Genomic DNA, 25,353 nt, shown 5'->3' on the forward strand with positions numbered 1-25,353 from the left:
CATCATTAGCTCAGAAAAATATTCCAGGGATGTGAATCATCCACATAAAAACCTAGGACAAATTTCACGCACAACCTGTTCCTCATTCATATAAGTGATTGACAATCTAGACTGAGACATTTCAAAAAAAAAAAAAGCTTTTAAATCTATGGGATTTTAAAAAAATCTTAAAAGCACTGTTTACTGAAGTATTCTATTAAGGGGTTTTTTAGTATGTGACATTCTGGTGGGGAACAATGGATTAAGATTTGGGACGGAACTCAGTGATTGGTTTGGTTTTTATTTTTGTTTTTTGCGTTATTATATAGGAATCATAGAGGCAGAGCCAAAATGATGGGGTAAAAGCAGGAACTTGCTGGAATTCTCTCTGAAATCCCTCCAAAATGACTTTAAAGAAATTCTAGGCTAGTGGAGCCAAGATGGCGAAGTGAGAGCAACTACTCAGCTAAGCTCTTAGACAAACTCCTTCAGATACCTGTAAAAAGAGATACTGACCAAATTTTGGAGGTACAGAATCCAACAGAAGACAGACTGTGGCAGATCCACAAACCAGGACAGACTGAAAGATGTACAGGAAGGTTTTTTTTGGGGGGGGGGGATGAGCCCACAGCAAACGGTGCAGGGCATCCTGCAGCAGCATGACCTAGCAGGAAAGCCCCAGCAGCCTGAGGCAGCAGCAGCACGACAGAAAGCCAGAGTGGTAGCCCAGAGCAGAAGACCAGTGAAGCTGAGTGAGTGACAGCCACTGAGACCCTGGTATCAGCTGCAGCTGCTTCTGAGATTTTCAGCCCAATGATTAAACATCTGTAAGTCACTTACTTGAACTTCTGGGAGTCAAAATGGTGGAGTGATTGGTAAGAGCTCTCTCCCTCTCCCAGTATTGAACTCGAAAGAACCATAACATATTTCCCCAGGAAAATCCTGTATCAGTGGGAACAGCTGAAGGGGAAACAGTCTCCTGGCACCTGAGGAGAGGAATATAGCTAAGGGGGATTCCTCTTACTGTGGCAGAGGCCAACTGGAAGGAAAGAAGCCCCACAGGAAGAGGAAACTCTCACTAGGACCTAAACGTGAGCTGACCTTACATCTGCTCTAGCTCAGATGAGGAGATCTCCTATGACCAGACCACCACTCCCTCACACTTAACAAACTACCCCCAGGGCTAATCCTGGGAAAACACACACAAAAAAGGAAAAACAAGGGCACCTGCCTTTAGCTTTCTCACAATAGCAACTCAGCAACAAGTTCTCCAGCTACTAAGTGAAAGAACCAGACGCTACAACACTCAAAACCTCACCATCATGGACAAGAAGGAAAGGAGGAGGGAAAGGACCATAGAATCTTTCTATGGGGATCAGGCCCAAAATATGAATACCAAAGAGGTCAGCATTGAGACTGTACTCCCCTCTGAAACTTCAGAAGGGACTATGAATTGCTTGCATGCACAGAGAGCCCTCCTGGAAGAGTTGTACAAGGAAATGGAAGAAAAGATGACCAATGATTTTAAAAGTATGAAAATAGAATTGATTGAAGGGAATAGTTCTTTAGAAAGGAAAATTGAACAAATGGAAAAGGAAATACAAAAACTTACTGGAGAAAATAATTCCTTAAAAGGAATAATTGGACACATGGAAAAGGAAATGCAAAAGTTAAGTGAAGAAAACAATTTGATGAAAATAAGAACTGGAGAAGTAGAAGCTAATGACTCTATTAGACACCAAGAATCAGTCAAAAAAAAGCTTAAAGAATGAAACAATAAAAGACAACGTAAGATATCTAATCGGAAAAACAACTGTCCTGGAAAATAGATCTAGGAGAGAAAATTTAACAATTATTGTCCTACGAGAAAGCCACGAAAGAAAAAGAGTCAGGACAAAAATCTTCCAAGAAACCATGAAGTAAAACTGCCTAGAAGTGCTAGATCCAGCAGGCAAAAGAGTAATCAAAAAAATCCACCCTTCACCTCCCAAAAGGGATCCCAAACTTAAGACACCAAGAAATATTGTTCCCAAATTCCAGATCAAGTGAAGAAGAAAATACTGCAGGTAGCCAGAAAGAAACCATTCAAATATTGAGGAGCTACAGTCAGGATCACACAGGACCTTGCAGCTTCTGCATTAAAAGATCGAAGGAATTGGAACACTATGTTTTATAAGGCAAAGGAGCTGGGACTACAACCAAGCATCAATTACCCAACAAAGTTCAGCATAACATTTCAGGCAAGGAGATGGACATCCAATGAAATAATAGATTTCCAGACCTTCCTGATAAAAAAGCCAGAACTCAATTAGAAAAGTCTATCTTTCAAAGCAGGTCTCAAGAGAGGCATATAAAGGTAAACAGGGGAAAAGAAAAACTTGTTACTCAAATTGTTTACATCCCTACAAGGGAATATAAGTGAACAAGTCTCATAGACTTTCTAATCTTCAGAACTGCACATCTATTACGAAGTATAAAAGGGATATATACAGATCGAGGTAATGGCTATAAAGTATATAATGTGATGATAAATATCCATGTGAAGGGATTGTAACGGAAGATGCAAAAAGGAGGAAACAGAAAATGATAAATTGCATCAAAGGAAGAACTACAAAATTATGTTATAGTACATGGAAAGAGGGAAGGAGATGAGCATTGTTTGAGAGACACTCTCATCTGATTTGGTTCAAGGATGGAACAATAAACTCTATAGGCAGTAGGAGCAGAAGGGGGAAGAAACGGGGGTAGAAGCCAAAAAGGGGGGAGAAAGAAGTAGTAAGGGTGAAGGGGAGTAAAAGGGAGGGGAATGAAAGAAGGAAGGGAAAACTGCGGGAGGTGGTGGTGAAAAGTGAAAACTCTGTTGAGGAGGGGAAAAGAGACAGGAGAACTAGAAGCACAAAGAGAGGGAAAGAGGATGAAGGGAAGACACAGATTGTAATCATAAATGTGAATGTGAATGTGAATAGAATGAACTCTCCCATAAAACGGAGACATATAGCAGAATGGATTAAAAGCCGTAATCCAATAATATGTTGTTTACAAGAAACACATTTGAAATGGGCGGATACACACAGGGTAAAGGTCAAAGGCTGGAGCAGAATGTATTGTGCTTCAGCTCATGTAAGAAAACAGGGGTAGCAATCCTAATCTCAGGCAAAGCAAGAGCAGAAATAGATCTAATCAAAAGTGAAAAGGAAGGAAAATATATCCTACTAAAAGGCATCATAGATAATGAGGCAATATCATTACTAAATATGTATGCTTTAAGTGGTATAGCATCCCACTTCCTAGAAGAGAGGTTGGGGGAGTTGCAGGAAGAAACTGACAGCAAAACTATACTAGTGGGAGACCTCAACGTCCCCCTCTCTGAACTTCTTAAATCTAACCTTAAAACAAACAAGAAAGAAGTTAAGGAGGTGAATAAAACTCTGGATTAGAGAGGTATGATAGATCTCTGAAGAAAACTGAATAGGGATAGAAAGGAATATACCCTTTTCTCAGCGGCACATTGCATATATACAAAAACTTACCATGTTCTCTGCATAAAAACCTGACAACTCAGTTCCATAAGGCAGAGTTAGTCAATGTATCCTTCTCAGATGCGATAAAACTGTATGTAACAAAAGGCCATGAAAAGATAAACCAAAAATTAATTGGAAACTGAATAATGTAATCCTAAAGAAGGACTGGGTAAAACAACAAGTCATAGAAACTATCAACAACTTCATACAAGAGAATAACAAAAATGAGATAACCAAACAAATCTTATGGGATATTGCAAAAGCAATTATTAGGGGAAGTTTTATATCTTTGAATGCCTACATGAATAAAATAGAGAAAGAAGAGATCAATACTTTGGGCATGCAGCTGAAAAAGCTAGAAAAAAGAACAACTTGAAAATCCCCAAGTAAATACCTGATTAGAAATGTTGCAACCAAAGGAGAGATTAATAAAATTGAAATCAAGAAAACTGCTGAACTAATAAATAAAAGTAATAGTTGGTTTTAAGAAAAAAAAACTAATAAAATTGATAAACCTTTGGTCAATTTGATTAAAAAAAGAAAGAAGCAAACCAAATTACTAATATCAAAAAGGAAAGGGGTGAACTCATCTCCAATGAGGAGGAAATTAGAACAATAATTAGAAATTACTTTGCCCAGATTTTTGCCCATAAATTTGACAATCTGAATGAGATGGATGAGTATTTTAAAAAATACAAATTGCCCAGATTAACAGAAGAGGAAGTTGAATACTTAAACAACCCCATCTCAGAAAAAGAAATTGAAAAAGCCATAAATGTACTCACTAGGGAAAAATCTCCAGGGCCAGGTGGATTTGCAGAACAGTGAATTCCAACATTATATAGGCTGTTTGGGAAAACTGGGAAAGACGCAGTCCTCCCAAACTCTTTCTATGATACAAATATGGTTTTAATACCTAAACCAGGCTGAGAAAAAACAGAGAAAGAAAATTACAGACCAATTTTTCTAATGAATATAAATGCACAAATTTTAAGTAAGCTTTCAGCAAAATGAATACAGAATCTTATCACAAGAATAATACATTATGATTAGGTAGGATTCATACCAGGAATGCAGGACTGGTTCAATATTAGAAAAACTATTAGCATTATCTATCATATCAACAACTAACAGAAACCACATGGTTATCTCAATAGCTGCAGAAAAAGTTTTTGACAAAATACAACACCCATTCCTATTAAAAACATTGAAGAGCATAGAAATAAAGGGAACTTTTCACAAAATAATAAGCAGTATCTACCCGAAACCTTGAGTAAGCACTATATGCAATGAAGATAAGCTAGACACATTTTCAGTAAGATGAGGGGTGAAACAAGGATGTCTATTATCACAGCTATTTTTCAATATGGTACTAGAAATGTCAGTTACAACAACTAGACAAGATATAGAAATTGAAGGAATTAGAATAGGCAAAGAAGAAACTAAGTTATCACTCTCCGCAGATGATATGATAACATACGTAGAAAATCCCAAAGATTCAAGTAAAAAACTACTTGAAACAATAAACAACTTTGGCAAAGTTGCAGGTTGCAAAATAAACCTGTATAAGCCTTCTGCATTTCTATATATTAGTATCATAGCCCAACAGCAAGAGATAGAAAGAGAAATCCCATTTAAAGCTAGGGTAGACACTATAAAATATTTGGAAGTTTACCTGCCAAAACAAACTCAGGGACTATATGAACACAACTACAAGACAGTTTTTGCATAAATAATGTCAGATCTAAGTAAGTGGCAAAACATCAGTTGCTCGTGCGTCGGTCAAACCAATATAATGAAAAGGACAATTTTACCTAAAGTAATTTACTTATTTAGTGCCATACCAAATTAATTATCAGATAATTATTTTATAAAGCTGGAAAAAATAGTATTAAAATTCATCTGGAAGAACAAAAGTTCCAGAATATCAAGGGGACTAATGAAAAGAAATGGTAGGGAAGGTGGCCTAGCGCTACCAGATCTCAAATTGTATTATAAAGCAGCAATTATCAAAACCAGTTGGTACTGGCTAAGAAATCAATGGGTAAGAAAAGGGAAGAATTTTTGACTAAAGAAGAGACAGAAAGAAATATGAAGAGCAAGATGGATAATTTTGATTACATTAAACTGAAAAGAATTTGCACAACCAAACCCAATGCAACCAAAATTCAGAGGGATATATAAAACTGGGAAAGAATTTTTACAGTAAATGTCAGTGATAAAGGCCTCATTTCTAGAATGTGTATGGAACTCTGTCAAATGTACAAATATACTAGTCATTCCCCAATCGGTAAATGGTCAAAGGATATGAACAGGCAATTTTCAGAGGAAGAAATTAAAGATAACTATAATCATATGAAAAAATGCTCTAAATCACTTTTGATTAGAGAGATCCAACTCAAAACATCTCTGAGGTGCCACATCACACCTATCAGATTGGCAAACATGACAGAACAGGAAGATGATCAATGCTGGAGAGAATGTGGCAGAGTTGGAACACTAATACATTGTTGGTGGAAGTGTGAACTTATCCAACCATTCTAGGGAGCATTTTGGAAGTATGCCCCAAAGGCTACAAAAATATGAGTACATTTTTATCCAGAAATATCGTTTCTAGGGCTGTATCCCCAAGAAATCATAAAAATGGGAAAGTGTCCCGCATGTACAAAAATATTTACAGCAGCACTCTTTGTGGTGGCCAAAAACTGGAAATCAAGGGGATGCCCATCAATTGGGGAATGACTGAAGGAATTATGGTATGTGAATGTAATAGAATACTATTGCCCTATAAGAAGTGATGAACAGGAAGAATTCAGAGGGGCCTGGAAAGATTTAAATTACCTGATGCTGATCAAAAGGAGCGGAACCAGGAGACCTTTGCCCACAGCAACAACCACAGTGTGCAAGAGTTTTTTCTGGTAAACTTGGAATTTTGTAGCAATGCAAGGAGTTAAAAAAATAATTCCCAATGACATTCTAAGGCAAAATGCCTTCCACACCCAGAGAAAGAACTATGAAATTCAATTGCAGAATATAATAGATCATTTTGTGTGTGTATTATATTTTGGTTTGTTATATGATTTCTCCCATTTATTTTAATTCTTCTACACAGCATAATTATAAAGAAAATGTATTTAATAAGAATGTATGTGTAGAACCTACATTAAATTCTATGCCATCTCAGGCAGGGAGGGGGGAGAGAGGAGGGAGGGAAGAAAAAATAATATCCAAATTATGTGGTAGGGATTGTAGAATACTGAAAATAAATAAAATAAATTTTAAAAATAAGTAAATAAAATAAATAAATAAACAAATTCTAGAGCAACAGAACCCACAAAATGGCAGAGTGAAGCAGATTTCCAGCCCAAGACACTCTGAGAGGTCAAAAGAAAATGTCTGGTCAAAATTTGCCAGCACAGCCAGCATCCCAGCTTACATGGAGGAGACCTCACAGGACCGAGTCACTGGAATCTGTAGCAGTTTCCTGACTTCTCAACTAATACATGCCAAAAACACCTTAGCGGTTATTATAAAAGGTCGATTGCACCTGGGTGAGAGAAGAGTGCTCTGTGGCCTAGTCCTTGAGTGGCAAAGGTGGCAGTTATGGCTTCTGGAGCTCTTACCCCATAGACTCTAGGGCGATTCAGTTACTGATCAGAGGAAGATTAGAGGGATCTCTTTGCTGGCACTGAGTAAGGACTCTGACTTTATTCATGGCTGTATCTGTGTCAGAGTCCTGGAAGTTTGTTCTGAGGCAAGTAGGGGCATTTGCATGGTGGAACTTGTAGCAGTTGTGAAAGGAAGCTTTCAAGGTAAAAAAGAGTGCTTGTGGTCACTCACAGACGAGAGCACAGACCAGGAGAGGAGTATCCATCTTTCCTTTTATCATACCACCTTTGAAGAACTGAAAATGTACAGGTAACTAGAAATATCTCTGAAAACAGTTACACAAACACTCTGAATCTTAGTACAGTACACCCTCTGACCTGGAAGTGGAGTCTTACTTTACAAAAGAGCTAGAAAATAAAGCAATTAATTAGCAATTTAAACAAACAAGAGAAAAAAACTCAGACTCTAAAAGTATTATTTTGGTGACAAAGAAGATCAAAATATACAATCAGAAGAAAGCAACAAAGTCAAAGCTCTTACATCCAAGGCCTCCAAGAAAAATATGAATTAGTCTCAGGACTTGGAAGATCTCAAAAATTATTTTGAAAATCAAGTAAGAGAAGTAGAGGAAATCGGGAAAAGAAATGAGTGTGATATAAGAAAATCACGAAAAAAGAGTCAACTATTTGCTGAAGAAAATAACGTCTTGAAAAACAGACTAAGGTAAATGGCAAAAGGAGACCCAAAAATTCACTAAAGAAAAGAATTCCTTAAAAAATAGAATACAGCAAAGGGAAGGTAATGACTTTATAAGAAAAAAAGAAATTATAAAATGAAACCAAAAGAATGATAAAAATAGAACACGGTGAAATATCTCATTGGAAAAAAGACTGACCTGGAATATAGATCCGGGAAAGATGATTGAAAAAAGTAATGAAATACTTGAAAGTCATGATAAAAAAGGAGTCTAGACATCATTTTTCAAGAACATATCAAAGTAAACTGCCGTGATATTCTAGAACTAGATGGCAAATTAGAAATTGAAAGAATTCACAGATCACCTCCTGAACGAGATCCCAAAATGGAAACTCCTAGGAATATTGTAGGTATATTCCAGTGTTCCCAGGTGGAGGAGAAAATACTGCAAGGAGCCAGAAAGAAATAATTCAATATCGTGGAGCCACAGTTAGAATAGCACCAGATTTAGCAACTTCTACATTAAGGTGTCAGAGGGCTAAGAATATGATATTCCAGAGGTCAAAGGAGCTATGATTAAAACCAACAATCTTTAAATTAAAACCCAACAAAATTGATTATAGCCCCTGAAGGAGAAAATAGACATTCAATAAAGTAAAGAGATTTGAGCACTCTTGATGAAAAGAGTAGGGCTGAATAGAAAATGGGACTTTCAAATACAAGACTCAAGAGCATCAATATGAACCTTTCTCTGCTCACATACCTTCACTCTAACAACTTTTTACTTCGGGTACTAATCATCATTCACCTAGATAATTGCACCATCCTCCTAATTGCTTGCTCTGCCTTAAGCTTTTTTGCCTTAGTTCATCATTATCAGAGATATTCCTTAAATATAGATCAAGTCATTCTTTCCAATTACCTATGCTGTACACTCCAATGATTACCTCTTATGCCTAAGTTAAAATATAAACATCTTTGTAACAGTAATTTCTTCACAATAGCCCAAATTAATATTTCTATTTTCCTAGTACATTACTTTGAGTCTTGTACTTTGCAGTAGTATCAAACTGTCCTCAATTCCCTTTATCACATATAATGATTCATCCCTTTTCACCATGCCTTTTGATTGAACCATACCTTCATCAGGAATCCACTCCTTCTTTATCTTAGTCAGTCTTCCTCCAAGACACAGTTCAAGTACCACTACCTACAGTAATATTTATTCTTCTAACTTCTAGTGTTCTTTCTCATAAACTGCCATGTATGTTTTTGAATTTATTTGTATTTATTTTATTTACATTTTTCTACATATACTCACGTAACATGTTTTACAAAAGCTTCTCTTACAGAGGTTATATTTTTAATAACTTGAAGAGCCAAATGTGATATTATGGAAATTTTTATTTTAAATATAATTTTAGAAACATTGTTTATTTGGAATGAAAGATTGGGAGAAACCGAAGAAACAGTTTTCCTATCATGGATGGAGAAAAGCTGTAAAATACAAGGGATAAAAGCAGATGATAAGACCTTTTCTTTAGGTAGCATCATTTTAATCTTACCAAGAAGATGAAGAGACTTGAAAAAAGTTTCTTGGTTTGTGAATGAAGCAAATCGCATAGGACACTATTCTTGGCAGTTAATTCACCTGCCTTTAGAGGGATAGACTGAAATGGTTTTGAATGTTATCCTTCTCCTAGAAAAAAATATATTACAAATGGGTATTTATTTTATTATGTCATTGATAATCAGTTGTGTATTCAGCAAAAAGTCCTTTAGTCCTAGGATAAATAAATAAATAAATACACACGCATGAGTGTGTGTGTCTGTGTTTGTGTGTGTGTGTTCTATCAGGAAAGAAAATATTTCCAGTTTATTTAATAAATCATATTTGATGAATCAGTAGGAAGTGACTGCATTTTGTAAAAAAAAAAACATAGAATGTGATTATTAATTGTTGTTTGATTTATTTGATCAATTGAGAGAAATATTTAAATCTTATTAATTAATGATGAAATATTTTAATACATCCCTGAATTACCATCATCTTCAGAATGATTAATACAATAAGGGAGCAAGTCAAGTAAAAAGCTTGGAGAGGGGGAATGGTTATAAAACTGAATACTGGTAAGCTCAGATCAATGGCATTGTGTTAAAATGTATTTAGCTGTTTTAAAAGCACATTATATTTTTTGCAAAATTACTAAAAACAAAGAAACATAACCCAAAATACATGAGATAATATGATACTTCTCCATGCTCTTTTGCAAAGGAAAATTGCATACACACACACACACACACACACACACACACACATATATATATACACATAGATATAGATAGATAGATGAATTGATTAGTTTTACTAACTTATTTTCCTTTCCCTCTTTTTAAAATAATCTTTCTTCTACAGGTGATTGAGAGGGAAGAACATAGGTAAAACGTAGATGATATAAAATAAAGATTGATAAAACTTATTTTTAAATTTCTTATTTATTTGATAAATTGTTTGTGTGTCCAATAGACAAAAGATAAAAGAAGATTTCAAGGTTTTGTAGTTGGCTACACAATAATGTCTGAGAATGAGAAGTGGGTTTATGAATTTCAGCTTAAAATATGTTTGTTTATTGCCTTGTGAAATAAATTTTCAACCAAAAAGTAAAGGGGATAAAGACAATTGTTTTTTATCAGGGTAAATATCTAAGAATTAAGTTACAATATAGTAGGCAGGATAGTAGTTGATTTAATTAGAAATTCATAAGAGAGAAAATTCAAGAATGGAGCTCGCAGCAAAACCCATGTAGTCAAATCCCTCTACACAATTGTATGTAATATCATCTATTAAATGCCAATATCTGCTGCAAGATATTTAATAAACTATGTGATTGTAAAGAGAAGAGACAGAAAGGATGTGAGTGTGAGGAAAGCAATCTATGGTGCAGAATGCTGAACTAATCATATACTTATCCTTTCTAAGCTAAATATTTGCATTCTACAAAAGTGGTGTCTCCAAGGCAAAAGACAACCAGAAGAATCAATATAAACAAATTAGAGCACTTCTTGGAGCAGAAATAGTTTGTTGCTAACTTGGAGAGAAAGTTCAACCAACGCAGTCAGCAAAAGTGGAACAGAAAAGGAATGGGCAGCTTTCAGAAGTTTGGTGTACAGCACTCCATTTACTCATCTGGGTCAAAAAACTCAGATACACTAAAACTAGTTTGATGAAAATAATGAGGAAATTCAGAAGCTGACAAATGAAAAACAAAAACATCTCAGGACTTATATCTCTAAGAAAGTAGCATTTAATCCCATCAAAAGTTGATTGTCCTTCCTCTTCCAAAAGGATTGAAATGACATCACCATTGTAAAGTGAAATTTAAGCATGTCCAGATGAAGCTGATCAGACCAATAGGAGCCCAGAATGCTCTACCATAGCTTTGGAACAGATAGTCCATGTGACGATTTGGGGTGGATATCCAAAATCTGAGAATCCTAAGTTCACTTTGTGCTATGTCAATTCTGATTTGCTCAAAGAGCACAGCATCTTTTCTTATGTGGGCACGCCACACTGAGTGGTCCTGTGCCAATGTCTACCATGTTGCACAGTCAAATCCAAAGTTCTTGAGAGACACCTTCAGAGTATCCTTGTATGGTTTCTTCTTGCCACCATGTGATTGCCTGCCCCATGCAAGTTCTCCATAAAATAGTCTTTTTTGGCAAACATATATTTTTGCATTCGAACAATGTGGCCAGCCCATCAGAGTTGTGCTCTCTGAAGCATAGTTTGAATACTTGGCAGTTCAACTGGAGCAAGGACTTCAGTGTCTGATACCTTATGCTGCCAGTTGATCCTTAGAATCTTCCCAAGACAATTCAAATGGAAACGACTCATTTTCCTGACATGGCGCTGGTAGACTGTCCATGTTTCACAATATAACAATGAGGTCAGCACAACGGCTCTGTAGACCTTCAATTTGTAGACAAACACACCTTAGAGATATGCAGAATTCTTGGCTCTGTAAAAAGGCAGATGAATTTCAAATTTATGCTGATAGTAACAATTTGATATAGAGGATGAACAAAATAGCCTAGATATTCTTTATAAAGGAAGAACATTTGACTTCACATTAATCATATGAGTTCCAGTATTGAATTTGCCTCTAGATATACCTGCTTTCAAAAGAAAGAACATATGAGGATTTCTGGAAGCCAAGATGGGGGAGTAAGGAGTAATTTGCTCTCCCTCTTATTTACCTTAAATAATCCCAGAGAATACCTATTCAGGAAAAATTCTAGAACAGTGGAGGCAGCAGAGACAGTTTAACTTGTGAAGCTAATGGGATTAGTGGGAAAAGTGCCTCTTTCTATGGCTGAAGGGAACCAGCACAGGATTGGAGATGTCCTGACAAGCCAGCAGAAAGCCCTACCTCAATAGAGCAGAGGGAGATCTTTAGCCCTAGGGTGGAGTTGGCAAGTTGCAAGAGGGGAATGAGAAGACTCCAGTGTGGAGAACCACCACTTGTGTCAGCAGATGGGTATCAACCAGTGGCAGAGCCTACCTAAGCCCTGGCACCACCCCAGGGAAGGAGGCAAACTCCAACACCGAAACCATCCTCAGCCCTACATCCTACCATGGAAATTTCAGTATAGTCATGAAGAAATGCAGGAAAAACCCAGGTGACCTCTGCACACATCAGCCACCATAAACAATTTCAGCACATCAGCAGATAAGCTACAGACTCTAAAGCTTCCAACTGTTAAGACACGAAGCCTCAGCACTCAAAAGCCAGTAATAAAGCCCCTGGCCCCCAGCACAAGAAACTTAAGACAGTGTCTCCTGTATCCTAGAAGCACAGAACAACTTTAAAAGCCACAAGAAAGGTGAACACCATAAGCACAAAGCAACTTGGAAAAACAAAGACCATAGATTAATACTATGGGGACAAGGAAGATCAAAACACAAATTCAAAAGAGGACCACATTGTCAAGATACCCACATGTGAAACCTCAATGGGGAATATAAATTGTTCTCAAGTCAAAAAAGCCTTCTTCAAAAAGTGCAGGAAGGATTTTATAAGTCAAATTAGAGAGGAAGAGGAAGAAGAATAATTGAACAATTTCTTTAAAAATACAATTCTCAAAATGGGGGGAGGGAAGTACACTGAAGAAAACAACTTTTTAAAAAGTAGAATTGGCCAGATGGGAAAGGAGGTACAACATGTAAATTAAGAAAATAATTCATTAAAAATTGAAATTGGGCAAATGGAGGCTAATGACTCTATGAGACATCAAGAATCATTCAAATAAAATAAAAATAATTAAAAAATAGAAGGAAATGTAAAATACATAGATGGGAAAAATGACTTGGAAAAGAGGCACAGGAGAAATAAATTAAGAATTATTGGTCTACCTAAAAGTCATGATCAACAAAAGAGCCTGGAGAGCATTTTTCAAGAAATAATGAGGGAAAACTGTCCTGAGGTCCTAGAACCAGACAGTAAAGTAGTCATTGAAAAAAATCCACTAGCCACCTCCTCAACGAGATCCCATAATGAAAATGTCAAGGAATATTGTAGCTAAATTCAAAAATTACCAAGTCAAAGAAGAAATAATACTCGCAGCCAGGAAGAAAGAATTTAAATATTATGTAACTAGAGTCAGAATTATGCAGGAACTTGCAGATTACATATTACAAGATTGTAAGGGAGTGTTCCAACCTTTTACTTTACTCTGTGTATTTTTCTCAGCATACACACAGAATAAAATAAAAGACTGGAGCAGAATATATTATGCCTCAGCTGAAGTTTAAAGTAATAAAAGAAACACATGAATAGCAATCCCGATCTCAGAGAAAGCAAAAGTAAAAATTGAAGTAGTAAAAAAAGATGAACAAGGAAACTACATCCTGCTAAAACGTACTCTAGACAATGAAGTAACATCAGTACTAAAAATGTATGCACCAAGTGGTATCGTTTCCAAAATTTTACAGAAGTTAAGTGAGTTACATAAAGGGAAGGAATGATGGAGAAAATAAAAGTTTGAAACTCAAAATTTTATGAAAGTAAATTTTGAAAGTATCCTTTACATGTAATTGGAAAATATAAAATGCTAATTTTTTTTTAAAAACTATCATCGGTGAAGAAAGTATGCCCATTATCACCACTACTATTCAGTACAATACTCTAAATACCAACTTCAATAATTAGAGAAGAAAAATAAATTAAAGAATTCAAAATAGACGTTGAGAAAACAAAACTATCACTTTTGTGGATGATACAATAATATACTTAGACAGTCCTAGAGAATCAAGGGGAAAAAAAGTGAGTGAAATAATTAACAACTTTAGCAAAATAATGAGATATACTATAAACTCACTTAAATAATTCACCTTTCTATATATTACCAACAATGTCCAGCAGCAAAAGATAGAAAGAGGAAGTCCAATTAAAATAATTTTAACAATGTAACATAGTTGAGAGTCTCTCTACCAAGAAAAACTCAAAAACTGTAGGAACACTTAACACACAAAGTCAAAAGTAAACATTTGGAAGAAAAATCCATTTCTCATCAGTAGTCAAAATCAATACAATACAAACTGACAATTCTGCCTAAACTAATTTACCTATTCAGTGCAATACCACAGAAACTATTCAAAGAATGTTTTAAAGACCTAGAAAAGATGACAACATAATTCATCTAGAAGAGTAAACGATGAACAGTATCAGTGAAAAAAATATACAAAGAAAGGTGGCCTATGAATACCTGATCTCAAGTTGTATTATAAAGCAGTAATTATCAAAACTATCTGGTATTGACTAAGAAATGGGGTGTTGTATCAATGTAACAGCAACAAAGTATGATATTTTGCTGCTGTTCTAGATTGAGTTTTAGCCAGTTAAGTACCTTCGATTGAACTGATGCAGAATCTTTGACTGGAAACAGTAAATGTATATATGTACACACATATACATACATACACACATAGTTATGTGTATATATACACAAACATGCATATACATGCACATAGGTATATGCATATATGTATATATATATGTGTGTGTGTGTGTGTATTTGTGTGTACATATATACATATACCCATATGTATATACACATACACATATGTATATACATGTATATGTATATTTGTGTGTATACATATACATGAATTTATATGTATATACTTATACATATGCACACATACATATACACACATATAAATATGCATATATGTACACACACACACACATATATATATATATATATATATATATATATATATATATATATATATATATATATATACAAATGCATAGATACATGAGTGTGTATATAGAGTTTTGCTTGGAGAGATAGTAGAGCAGTGACAAGTCGAGGTGAGAGAGAGAGGGAGAGAGAGAGAGAGAGAGAGAGAGAGAGAGAGAGAGAGAGAGAGACAGGAGCATGAGCAGGCAAGGGGAACTTGCTTGTGGTGAGGCCTAACAGAAAGATTGTTTGTGATGTCGGGAGCCCTGTCTGTTGATCTGTGTTGGTTTCTCAGACAGAAGTCCTGTCTGGTGGACTGTGTTAATTTCTCAGAGAGGAGCCCTGTCTGTTGGTCCTTATCTGTGAATTGAGATGATGGCACTAATAATGGGTACAAATATTGTCATAGCCCTGCTAAGCTTTGTTTTCCTAAAAACAAAAGTTGCAGGCAGGAACCCCTGGAGCCTGTTGTCGGGCAGAAGAGTTTGCAGGGGAACAGTCCCCATGAACTGAGAGAAGGTGCAGGATCAGAAAGCTGCCTGCTTGGGAGCCCAGGCAAGAGCTGGGAGAGGTCAACCCATGGAGGAGGAGCCGAGGAGTTTGGAAGTCAGCCTGGAATCAAAATTAGAGAGGACTTTACTTAAACGCTATGCGATGATTATGAAGATTGTTCTTTCAGTGATCTAGGGGTGGATAATATGGTATTTTGTGCTACCAATTAAGGATACATCATGCTAGTGAATACAATAGCATGGGACACTCGGACTTTGGGGTTGCAAAGATATGTGTTATGCTCCATAAGACATACTGAGTGTTATGAGATACATATATCTATTAGATGACATGTTTCTCTTAAGAATGTTGCTATGAATGATATGCTTTACTGTACTGATCTATGTTAATTTTGCTGTAAATATTATGTTTTAATTACTTGAATAATGTTTAGTTTATTACTGAATAGAGAAGTTCTTTATACTATACGATAAGATATTTAAAATTATTCAAAGCAGCAGTCCTCAGGTGTGCTGCCTTGATTGACCCTACAGTCAATGGAATAGATTAAGCACACAAGAATCAATAGTCAGTGATCTTGCTAGCTTGGTGCTTGTTAAACTTAAAGTCCCCAGCCCTGGTGATATGAACTCACTATCTGACAAAAACTTCTAGGGAAACTGGATAGCAATAAGACTCAAAGTAGGCATAGACCAATATCTCACACCACATACCAACATAAGGCCAAAATGGGTGCATAAACGGTGACACTGTAAGCAAATTAGAAAAGCAAGGATTAGTCTACCTATCACATATATGGGGAGCAGAAGAATTAGTGGACCAATCAAGAGATAGAGAACATTACAAAATGTAAAATGGATAATTTTGATTATATTAAAATAAAAAAATTGTTGGCAAAGAAAAGCAATGTAACTAAAATTAGAAGGAAAGCAGAAATTTGGGCAATAATTTTCATAACAAGTGTCTCTTTTAAAGTCTTATTTCTCAAATATATACGGAACTTAGTGAAATATATCAGAATATGAGCCATAGATAGTCAAAGAATATAGGGAGTTTTCAAGTGAAGAAATCAAAATTATCTGTAGTCACATGAAGAAGTGCTCTAAGTCACTTTTGATGAATGAAATGCGAATTAAAATTGTTCTAAGGGAACTAATTCATATGTGTCAGATTCACTAATGTAACAAAAAAGGAAGATGATAAATGTTGGAAAGGATGTGGGAAAAAGAAACACTTTTGCATTGTTGGGGGAGGTGTGAACTGATCCAGTCATCCTGGAGAGCAATTTGAAACTATGCCCAAAGGTTATAAAATTGTTCATACTCTTTGATCCAGCAATACCCTTACTAGGTCTACATCCCAAAGCAATCATGAAAAGGCAAAAGGACCTACATGTGCAAAAATATTTATATCAGCCCTTTTCATGTTGGAAAAATTTTGGAAATTGAGGGGATGCCTATCCATTTGGGAATGACTCAACAGGGTGGCATAGGAATGCAATGCAATACTATTATTCCATAAGAAATGATGAACAGGTGGATTTCACAAAATACTGGAAAGACTTGTATGAACTGAAACAAATTGAAATGAGTAGAAACGGGAAAATATTGTACACAATATCAGCCACTTTGTGTGATGACCAACTGTGACTGACTCAGCTCTTCTCAGTAGAACAATGATCCAAGACAAATACAAAGGACTCATGAACAAAAATGCTTTCCACATCCAGACTAAGAACTAGTGGACTCTGAATATGAATTAAACATGTTTTTCACTTTAATCTTTTTTTTTCCTTTTGGTTTCTTTCTTCTTTCACAACTATGACTAATATGGAAATATGTTTTGCTTGATACCTCATGTATAACCTATACAATATTGCCAACCATTTTCAGAGGGGGGAAAGAGTGAAAAATTTGGAGTTCAAAATCTTGCATAACTGAAGACTAAAAATTGTCTTGAGATGTAATTGGGAAAATACCATTACAATGTGGAATTGGGTTGGACAGTTGAGCTAACTAGCAAACATGAACCTTATGCTTTGCTCAGCAAAGAAACAAAGTATCCATAGTCCTTAAACAATGGGCTAAATATGCAAATAAAAATGTCTTTTTCTCTGGAACAAAAAATGAAAGATGAACAGTAGCAGCAACATTCAAGATGCTGTCAGGCTCTGGAAATTCGAAGACAAGAACAGAAATCTCCTGCCCTCAAGTTACTTAAATCCTTTTGAAACCAGAGGCGGTGTGCTCCACATCGGCAGATAAGGCTACAGACCTTTCTCTTACAATTAAGAAAGGTTGGAAGCCAGGAAGGTCTGGTGTACTAGATGACATTGGAATTAGGGTTTGAAAAAAGAAACTAGGGATCACCAAGATGCATAAGTTAGGAGAGGGCTTTATTCCGAAAGCATAGAGATGAGAGGGCAAGTAGAGATAAGAAGCAATTACTATGTCAGTTTAACTAGAAAATGCAGTGTATGAGTTGGAGTATTATAAAATAAGTCTGGAAAGGTAAGTTGAAAACAGATTGAGAAAACTTTATTTTTTAAAGGAGTAATCTTAGAGGCAATAAGGGAGTGACAGAACGCTTGAACCAAAATGAGTAAGTAAAAATTGATTATTTTGGGATCTGTGTGAAAGAATCACAAAATCATACAATTTGTCAAATGCTTATCCAGCCTCTATTTGAAGACTTCAATGAGAGGGAGCCCATTATCCCCTAGGGCAGTATGCTCTACATTTGGACAAATTTATCAGGATTCTTTTTCTCATCTGAAGCCAAGTATACAGTGACCTCTCTGAAACTTTCACTTACTGATTATTGTTCTGACATTTGGGGCCAAAACAACAACAAAAGCAAGTAAACAAACAAAAGTCTAATTTCTATTCAGCATGATAGCTCTTGGAGAGACATTATGCTGCTCCACTGTTTTCTCCAAGCTAAAACTACTGAGGGTCTTGACTTCATCCTCAAGGGATGGTCATCATTTTAGTTGCTTTCTTCTGAAAATTCTACAGTTTATCAATATTATTTTTAAGCTATACTTCCCAAAATTGGGCATGATAATTCAAATGAAGTCTTAAGAGGATATAATAAAATGGGACTATCAGCTATCTGCTAATAGAAGCTATTACTCTTTTAATGTGGACCAAAATTGCTTTAACTCTTTCTGGGTACCATACTAAACTGCTCATTCATTTTGAACCTGAGGTCCATTAAAACACCAGATAATTATTTTTCAAAAACAATAGCTTCTAAATCACCCATGTATATCTCCGTGATACTTGTGAATTTGATTAAAAAACTCATTTGCAGTACTTTGCACTTATCTATTGAATTTGATCTCATTATATTTAGCTCAAAGATCTGTACTATTAAGGTCCCATTGGATCTTGACTCTTTTATTTTCTTTGCTAGCATCCTCCTCAACACAAATTTCGTTAACTGAGAATTTAGCAAGCAGGCTATCTTTGTCTTTAAACTTTTGACAAAAAAATTCCAATTGAGTATCATGTCAGAATTCAAACTTCAGAGGTTTTTGGAACAGAGAGAATGAAAAGAAATTGAATGTAGTTTTCGTATCATACATATTTCCTCCTATTACACTGCAATACCCCTTTCCTTCTGTTAACCAATTTCCTTTAAGATTTTTGAGTTTTCTTTTATTTTCTACTTATTTATTTTATATTTCCTTCTCTCATTTCAAGTAATAGTTTAATACCGATTCCTTCTTGCCAGCTCAGTTGATTCACTCTATTTGTCGATGCCTCTATGTGTTCACTGTGTCTTTCCAATAAGTATTGCTTTTATTTCAAGTTCTTTCTTAGTCTTTATCCTTTCCAGTATGATCTGAAATCTAGTTTCAATAATGCTAATTCTAACTGAAAGGAGAAGATTTCATTTGGGAGTGTCCAGTAGCTTCTTAGGGGTTGGAGTATGAATCCTATTCTTTGACTTATCTCTTACAAAGTGTTACTGTCATTCCTACTGACATAATTCCCTCTTCTGCCCTCCCCAAGCCAAGTCTTCTTCAAATACAACCAATTCCTTTCCACATTATGAGTTAGTGTTGAGAACTATGACTGAATCTAGACAATCTTCTCCAGTAATGCCCATTTCCCAACATCCATATGAGGTTTTTCTTTTTTCTTTTTTTTTTCCTAGAAAATCAAAAATATCTTTGGATTGAACTACAGACATGAAGTAAGATAAAGAAACTCCTTTGATGCCAAACTCAACTAATTTGCAAGAATAACAGTTAATCATTATTTGTTCCTGTCTGTAAAACTATAATAACAAAGGAAAAACAACTGTCAAATTGCCTTAATGATCGCTATAAAATTTCAAACCTTCCTACTCCCCTCTCTTTCTTCCTGCTATGATTCTATTATTATCACTGTTGAAAAGTCTGGTTTCAATTTCACCAATATTACTATACTTCTATTTTGGTGTCGGCATGTGTCAAATGTCCACTTTCAAACCCAGAAGCAGCTTAATATCTTGTTCTGCTCTGATGCATACCATGCCCTAGTATATGGCCTTTGTAAGTTTTTCTTTTCAAAAGGAATATATTAACTGGTGGTCAACTTTCACAAGCACAATGTATAAGGAGAGGAAGGAATTGAATTTTTGATTTTAATTTACAAAAGGAACTCACAGAATATGAAGCTTCTATTAGTTGGAAGCACTAATGGGAAGCTTTACCTATATGACTTGGTCCATTCTCTGAAATTTGTATCAAATACACAAATTTGTATATTTTTCTGGAGTAGTAAGAGGTTAAGTGATTTTTCCAGTGTTCCATAGCTAGTAGATATCAGAAGCAAGACCTGACTGCAGATCTACCTACTTCTGAATGTGAGTCTCTATCCATTTGACTACATTGGCTCTAGTATATACATACATATGTGTGTATATTATATACAAACATAAGTACATGTGTACATACACATACATATGCATATATGTACACATATCCATATTAATATATGTACACTATCATACCCTTGTGCATGTCATATGTATGTATATATGTGCATATAAACGTGCATCTCTTATATGAATTGTTTATCTCTCTCTGTGCTTGATACCACGCTAAGAAGTTAGTAAGTGCTTATTGTTATAAGTGAGAAATAAGATGGAAATTATTCACAGAAATGATTTTTTTACTATGAGATCAGAAATGCTCTATTAGTCAAATAACTTATTTATGCCCAGAACTCTCCAGGAGTCACAGAAGATGTATTAGTTAAATAAAAATTCATTTATAACCTAAACTTGAAAAAGACCTTCTTTTAAGATACCTGCAATATAGTGAGGATCCTGTACACACCACGAGTTATTAGTACTGCAGTTGTACAATAAAAATAAAGTTTTGCTTTGTATTATAAGTGCTTAGATTGGTCCAACCAAAAAGAACAACAATTCAAGGTCTTGCAGTCCACTTATACTTTTAAGTAAGAAATATTGTACTCATTTGTACAGGAACATGGCTATACTCAGAGATGCTAAATAATTATTCCACTGGTAATCTAGAGAATTCAATATCAGGACTAGGAATTTTGCTCTTAGTAGACATTTTAAATTATTAAGATATATTTAAGTTTATTAATGCATTTCCTTTTCATTTACTTTTCATTTTATTACCAAAAAAACTCTATTCTTAATCTATTTCCTTCTAAAACTCTAGGAAGTTCCAAAGGAAAAATAAAATAAGTCTGGGGTTTGTGGTACTCAGTGGATACTCTTTTATCTTTTCGTCTCTTCCTTATTAATCAGTCATTCAGTAAATAATTACTAATTATCAGGTCTTCTGCTAGGCATTGAGGACACAATTCAAAAGAATGACTCAGTGTCTACATCAAGGAGCTTACATTCCAATTGATTAGATAGCAATTGAATATGTAAGTACGCAGAATAAACATAAAAAAATAACTAAGGGAAGGAGGACCTTAGGAGCTGGTGGATGATGAAAAATTTCCTCTGTAAGGTAGTTCTTGTATTGTGTTTTCTTTCTTTGAGATATACATAGGGAGGGAGAACATTCCAAGCTGAATATTCCAAGAATGGAGCTAAGCAATAAAATAATGTAGAGACAGCAGAATAGGAGTAGATAGAAGGACATTTAAGCTGGATCATAGACTGCGGAAAGGTTACTAATGTATAATGAGAGTTGTTGTTGTGTTCATCCTTCGTTTCTGAGGAAGAACATGCCATCAGAAAAATGATGACATGACTTGCACTTAACTTTCTTTTGAGTGAAGGAGGGCTGTGCAAGGTAACCAACCTCACTTCTTCTCCAGAGCCATCTGAAGTCAGTGACCAAATATCCATCAGGATGACTGGAGATGACCTAGGATGCACTGGGAGACACTGGCCTCTTCAGGCCAAGGTCTATTCAGCTACTCACTTAGGGTGAGGTAACATCCATTCATTCAATAGACCTGTTTAAGAAGTAGCTAGGGGGAGGGTGGAGCCAAGATGGCAGAGTGAGAGTAACAACTCACCTAAGCGCTTCAAAAACTCCTTCGAATACCTTTGAAAGGAGAATCTGACTAAATTTTGGAGGTACAGAATCCAGTGGGAGACACACTGTGACAGATTCGGAGCCCAGGTTAGACTGGAAGGTCCAGGGGAAGGATCTGTTCCACGGGGGTGAGCCCCCAGCGCACAGCGCAGCACGGTCAGCAGAGCGGAGCAGAAGGGACCCGAGAAACCAGAGAGTGGCAGGCAGAACTGGCGGAGCGGCACCGAGGGAGGGAGACAAGCCAAACAGAGACACTGAGAGCCCCTGAGCACCAGATATCAGCGTAGCAGCTCCTGAGACCTTCAGCCCAAAGATTAAACTTCAGTAAGTCACCTACTTGAACTTCCGGGAGGCAGGATGGCGGAGTGATCAGTCAATGCTCTCTCCTCCCTCCTTGATGAACTTGAAAGAACCATAAAATAGTTCCCGAGAAAAATCCTGGATCAGCGGGAAAGCAGAAGGGGGCAAATAGTCTCATAACACCTGAGGCTAGGAAAATAGCTAAGGGGGATTCCTCCTACTGTGGCGGAGGCAAACCAGAAGTACAGAGGACTCAGAGCAGAGAAAATTCGCAATAGGACCCAGGCAAGCCTCAGAGCCAGGAGAGGAGCCAGGAGGGGTGGGAACACACATTAGCATCTAGGCATGCCTCAGTCCTCCAGGGAAAACAGAAAGACAATAGGGCAGCTGGGATTACCATCCCCTGAGCTTGCCTTCACCTCAGTTCAGCTGAGAAGATCTCCTGCCACCAGACCACTTCTCCCCCACACTTAACAAAGGAACCCCAAGGTTGATCGGCTAAACACAAAACAAAAATTTGCATTTAGCTTTTTCACACATCAGCTCAACACCAAGTTCTGCAGCTTCTGACGGAAAGAATCAGAAGTCACAGCACTCAATCAACATCATGAACAAGAAAAAGCAGAAGTGTGAAAAAACCACAGAATCTTTCTATGCGGATAAGGACAAAAACACAAACACCAAAGAGGTCAGAGCTGAGACTGCACTTCCATCTGAAACTTCAGAAGGAAATATGAACTGCTTGCAAGCGCAAGCAGCTCTCCTGGAACAGCTGAGGAAGGAAACAGAAGAAAAACTGGCCAATGATTTTAAAATTATAAAAAAAAGAAATCATCTCTTTGAAGAGGAAAACTGAACAAATGGAAAAGGGAGTTCAGAAATTAACTGGAGAAAATAATTCCCTAAAAGGAACAGTTGATCAAACGGAAAAGGAAACACAAAACCTAACTGGGAAAATTGGTCAAATGGAAGAGGAAGTACAAAAATTAACTGGAGAAAATAGCTCCTTAAAAAATGGTCAGACGGAAAAGGAGATGCAAAAGTTAACTGAAGAAAACAATTTGATAAAGATTAGAATTGGGCAAGTAGAAACTAATGACTCAATGAGACAGCAAAAATCAGTCAAACAAAATCTAAAGAATGAGAAGATAGAATAAAATGTAAAATATTTAATTGGAAAAACAACTGACCTGGAAAATAGATCCAGGAGAGAAAATTTAAGAATTATTGGCCTGCCAGAAACCCATGATGAAGAAAAGAGTCTAGACGATATCTTCCAGGAAAACTGCCCAGAAGCACTAGACTCAGAGGGCAAAATAGTCATAGAAGAATACACCGTTCCCCTCCCAAAACGGATCCCAAACTCAAAACCCCAAGAAATATCGTTGCCAAATTCCAGAGCTATCAAGTGAAGGAGAAAATACTACAAGCAGCCAGAAAGAAACAATTCAAATATCAAGGAGATACAGTCTGGATCACACAGGACCTTGCAGCTTCTAGATTAAAAGGCTGAAAGAATTGGAACCAAATATTCTGTAAGGCAAAGGAGTTGAGACTACAACCAAGGATAAAGTACCCAGCGAAGTTCAGCATAACATTTCAGGCAAGGAGAAAGTCATGCAGCGAAGCAAGGGATTTACAGAGCTTCCTGACCAAAACGCCAGAACTGAATAGAAAATTCCATCTTCAAACGCACATCTCAAGAGAATTATAAAAAGGTAAACAGGGGGGAAAAAACAAAAACAAAAGCAAAAACTTATTACTCAATTAGGGCAAACTGTTTACTTCCTTATAAGGGAAGATGATACCTGTTAATCTTGAGAATTGTGCAGCAATTATGATAAAAGGGATATACATAGAGGGAACGGGTATAAAGTAAATGATGTTATGTTATAAATATGATTTAAGTATGAGAAGGAATTGTAATAGGAGGAGTGAAAAGGGGGAAGCAGAAAATGGGAAATTACATCACAGAAAGAAGTAAAAAATTATAGTAGCGGGAAAGAGGGGAGGGAAATGAGCATTGTTTGAGAGGTACTCTCATACGATTTGTTTAAAGGAGGGAACAATAAACTTAAGAAGATAATCTTAACTAGCTCTAAAGGCAGTAGTAGGGGAAGGGGGAAGAAAGAGGAGGGAGCCTAAAAGGGAGGAAAGAAGCAATAAGAGTAAAGGGGAGTAAAAGGGAGGGGGGCTAAAAGAAGGAGGGGAAGGCTGCAGGAGGAGGTGGTGAAAAGTAAATACTATTGAGGAGGGGAAGGGAGACAGGAGAGCTAAAAGCACAAATGGTGGGAAAGAGGATGGAGGGAAATACACAGATTGTAATCATAACTGTGAATGTGAATGGAAGGAATTCTCCCATAACACGGAGACGGATAGCATAATGGATAAAAAGCCATAATCCAACAATATGCTGTTTACAAGAAACACATTTGAATTGGGGGAATACACATAGGATAAAGGTAAAAGGATGGAGCAGAATATATTGTGCTTCAGCTGATGTAAGAAAGGCAGGAGTAGCAATCCTAATCTCAGACAAAGCAAAAGCAGAAATAGATCTAATCAAAAGGGATAAGGATGGAAACTATATCCTGCTAAAAGGCACCATAGACAACGAAGCAATATCATTACTAAACATGTATGCTCCAAGTGGTGTACCATCCAGATTCTTAGAGGAGAGGTTGGGGGAGTTGAAGGAAGAAACTGACAGAAAAACTATACTAGTGGGGGACCTCAAACTCGCCCTCTCTGAACTCGATAAATCTAACTCTGGATAAGGTAGATATGATAGATCTTTGGAGAAAACTGAATGGGAATAGAAAGAAATACACCTTTTTCTCAGTGGTACATGGAACGTTTACAAAAACTGACCATGTACTAGGACATAAAAATATCATAATCCAGTGCAGAAAGGCAGAGATAATCAATGCATCCCTCTCAGATCATAATGCAAGAAAAATTACA

At 36.3% G+C, this 25,353-nt stretch overlaps 1 pseudogene; it reads left to right on the forward strand.

Annotated features, from left to right (window-relative positions):
• The first annotated feature begins 598 nt into the window (after positions 1–598).
• Positions 599–25,353, forward strand: part of LOC140512201 (transcription factor BTF3 homolog 4 pseudogene) — an 87,847-nt pseudogene continuing 63,092 nt past the window's right edge.

This window comes from Notamacropus eugenii, chromosome 6 (genome assembly GCF_028372415.1).
Source record: "Notamacropus eugenii isolate mMacEug1 chromosome 6, mMacEug1.pri_v2, whole genome shotgun sequence".
Taxonomy (NCBI): Eukaryota; Metazoa; Chordata; class Mammalia; order Diprotodontia; family Macropodidae; genus Notamacropus; species Notamacropus eugenii.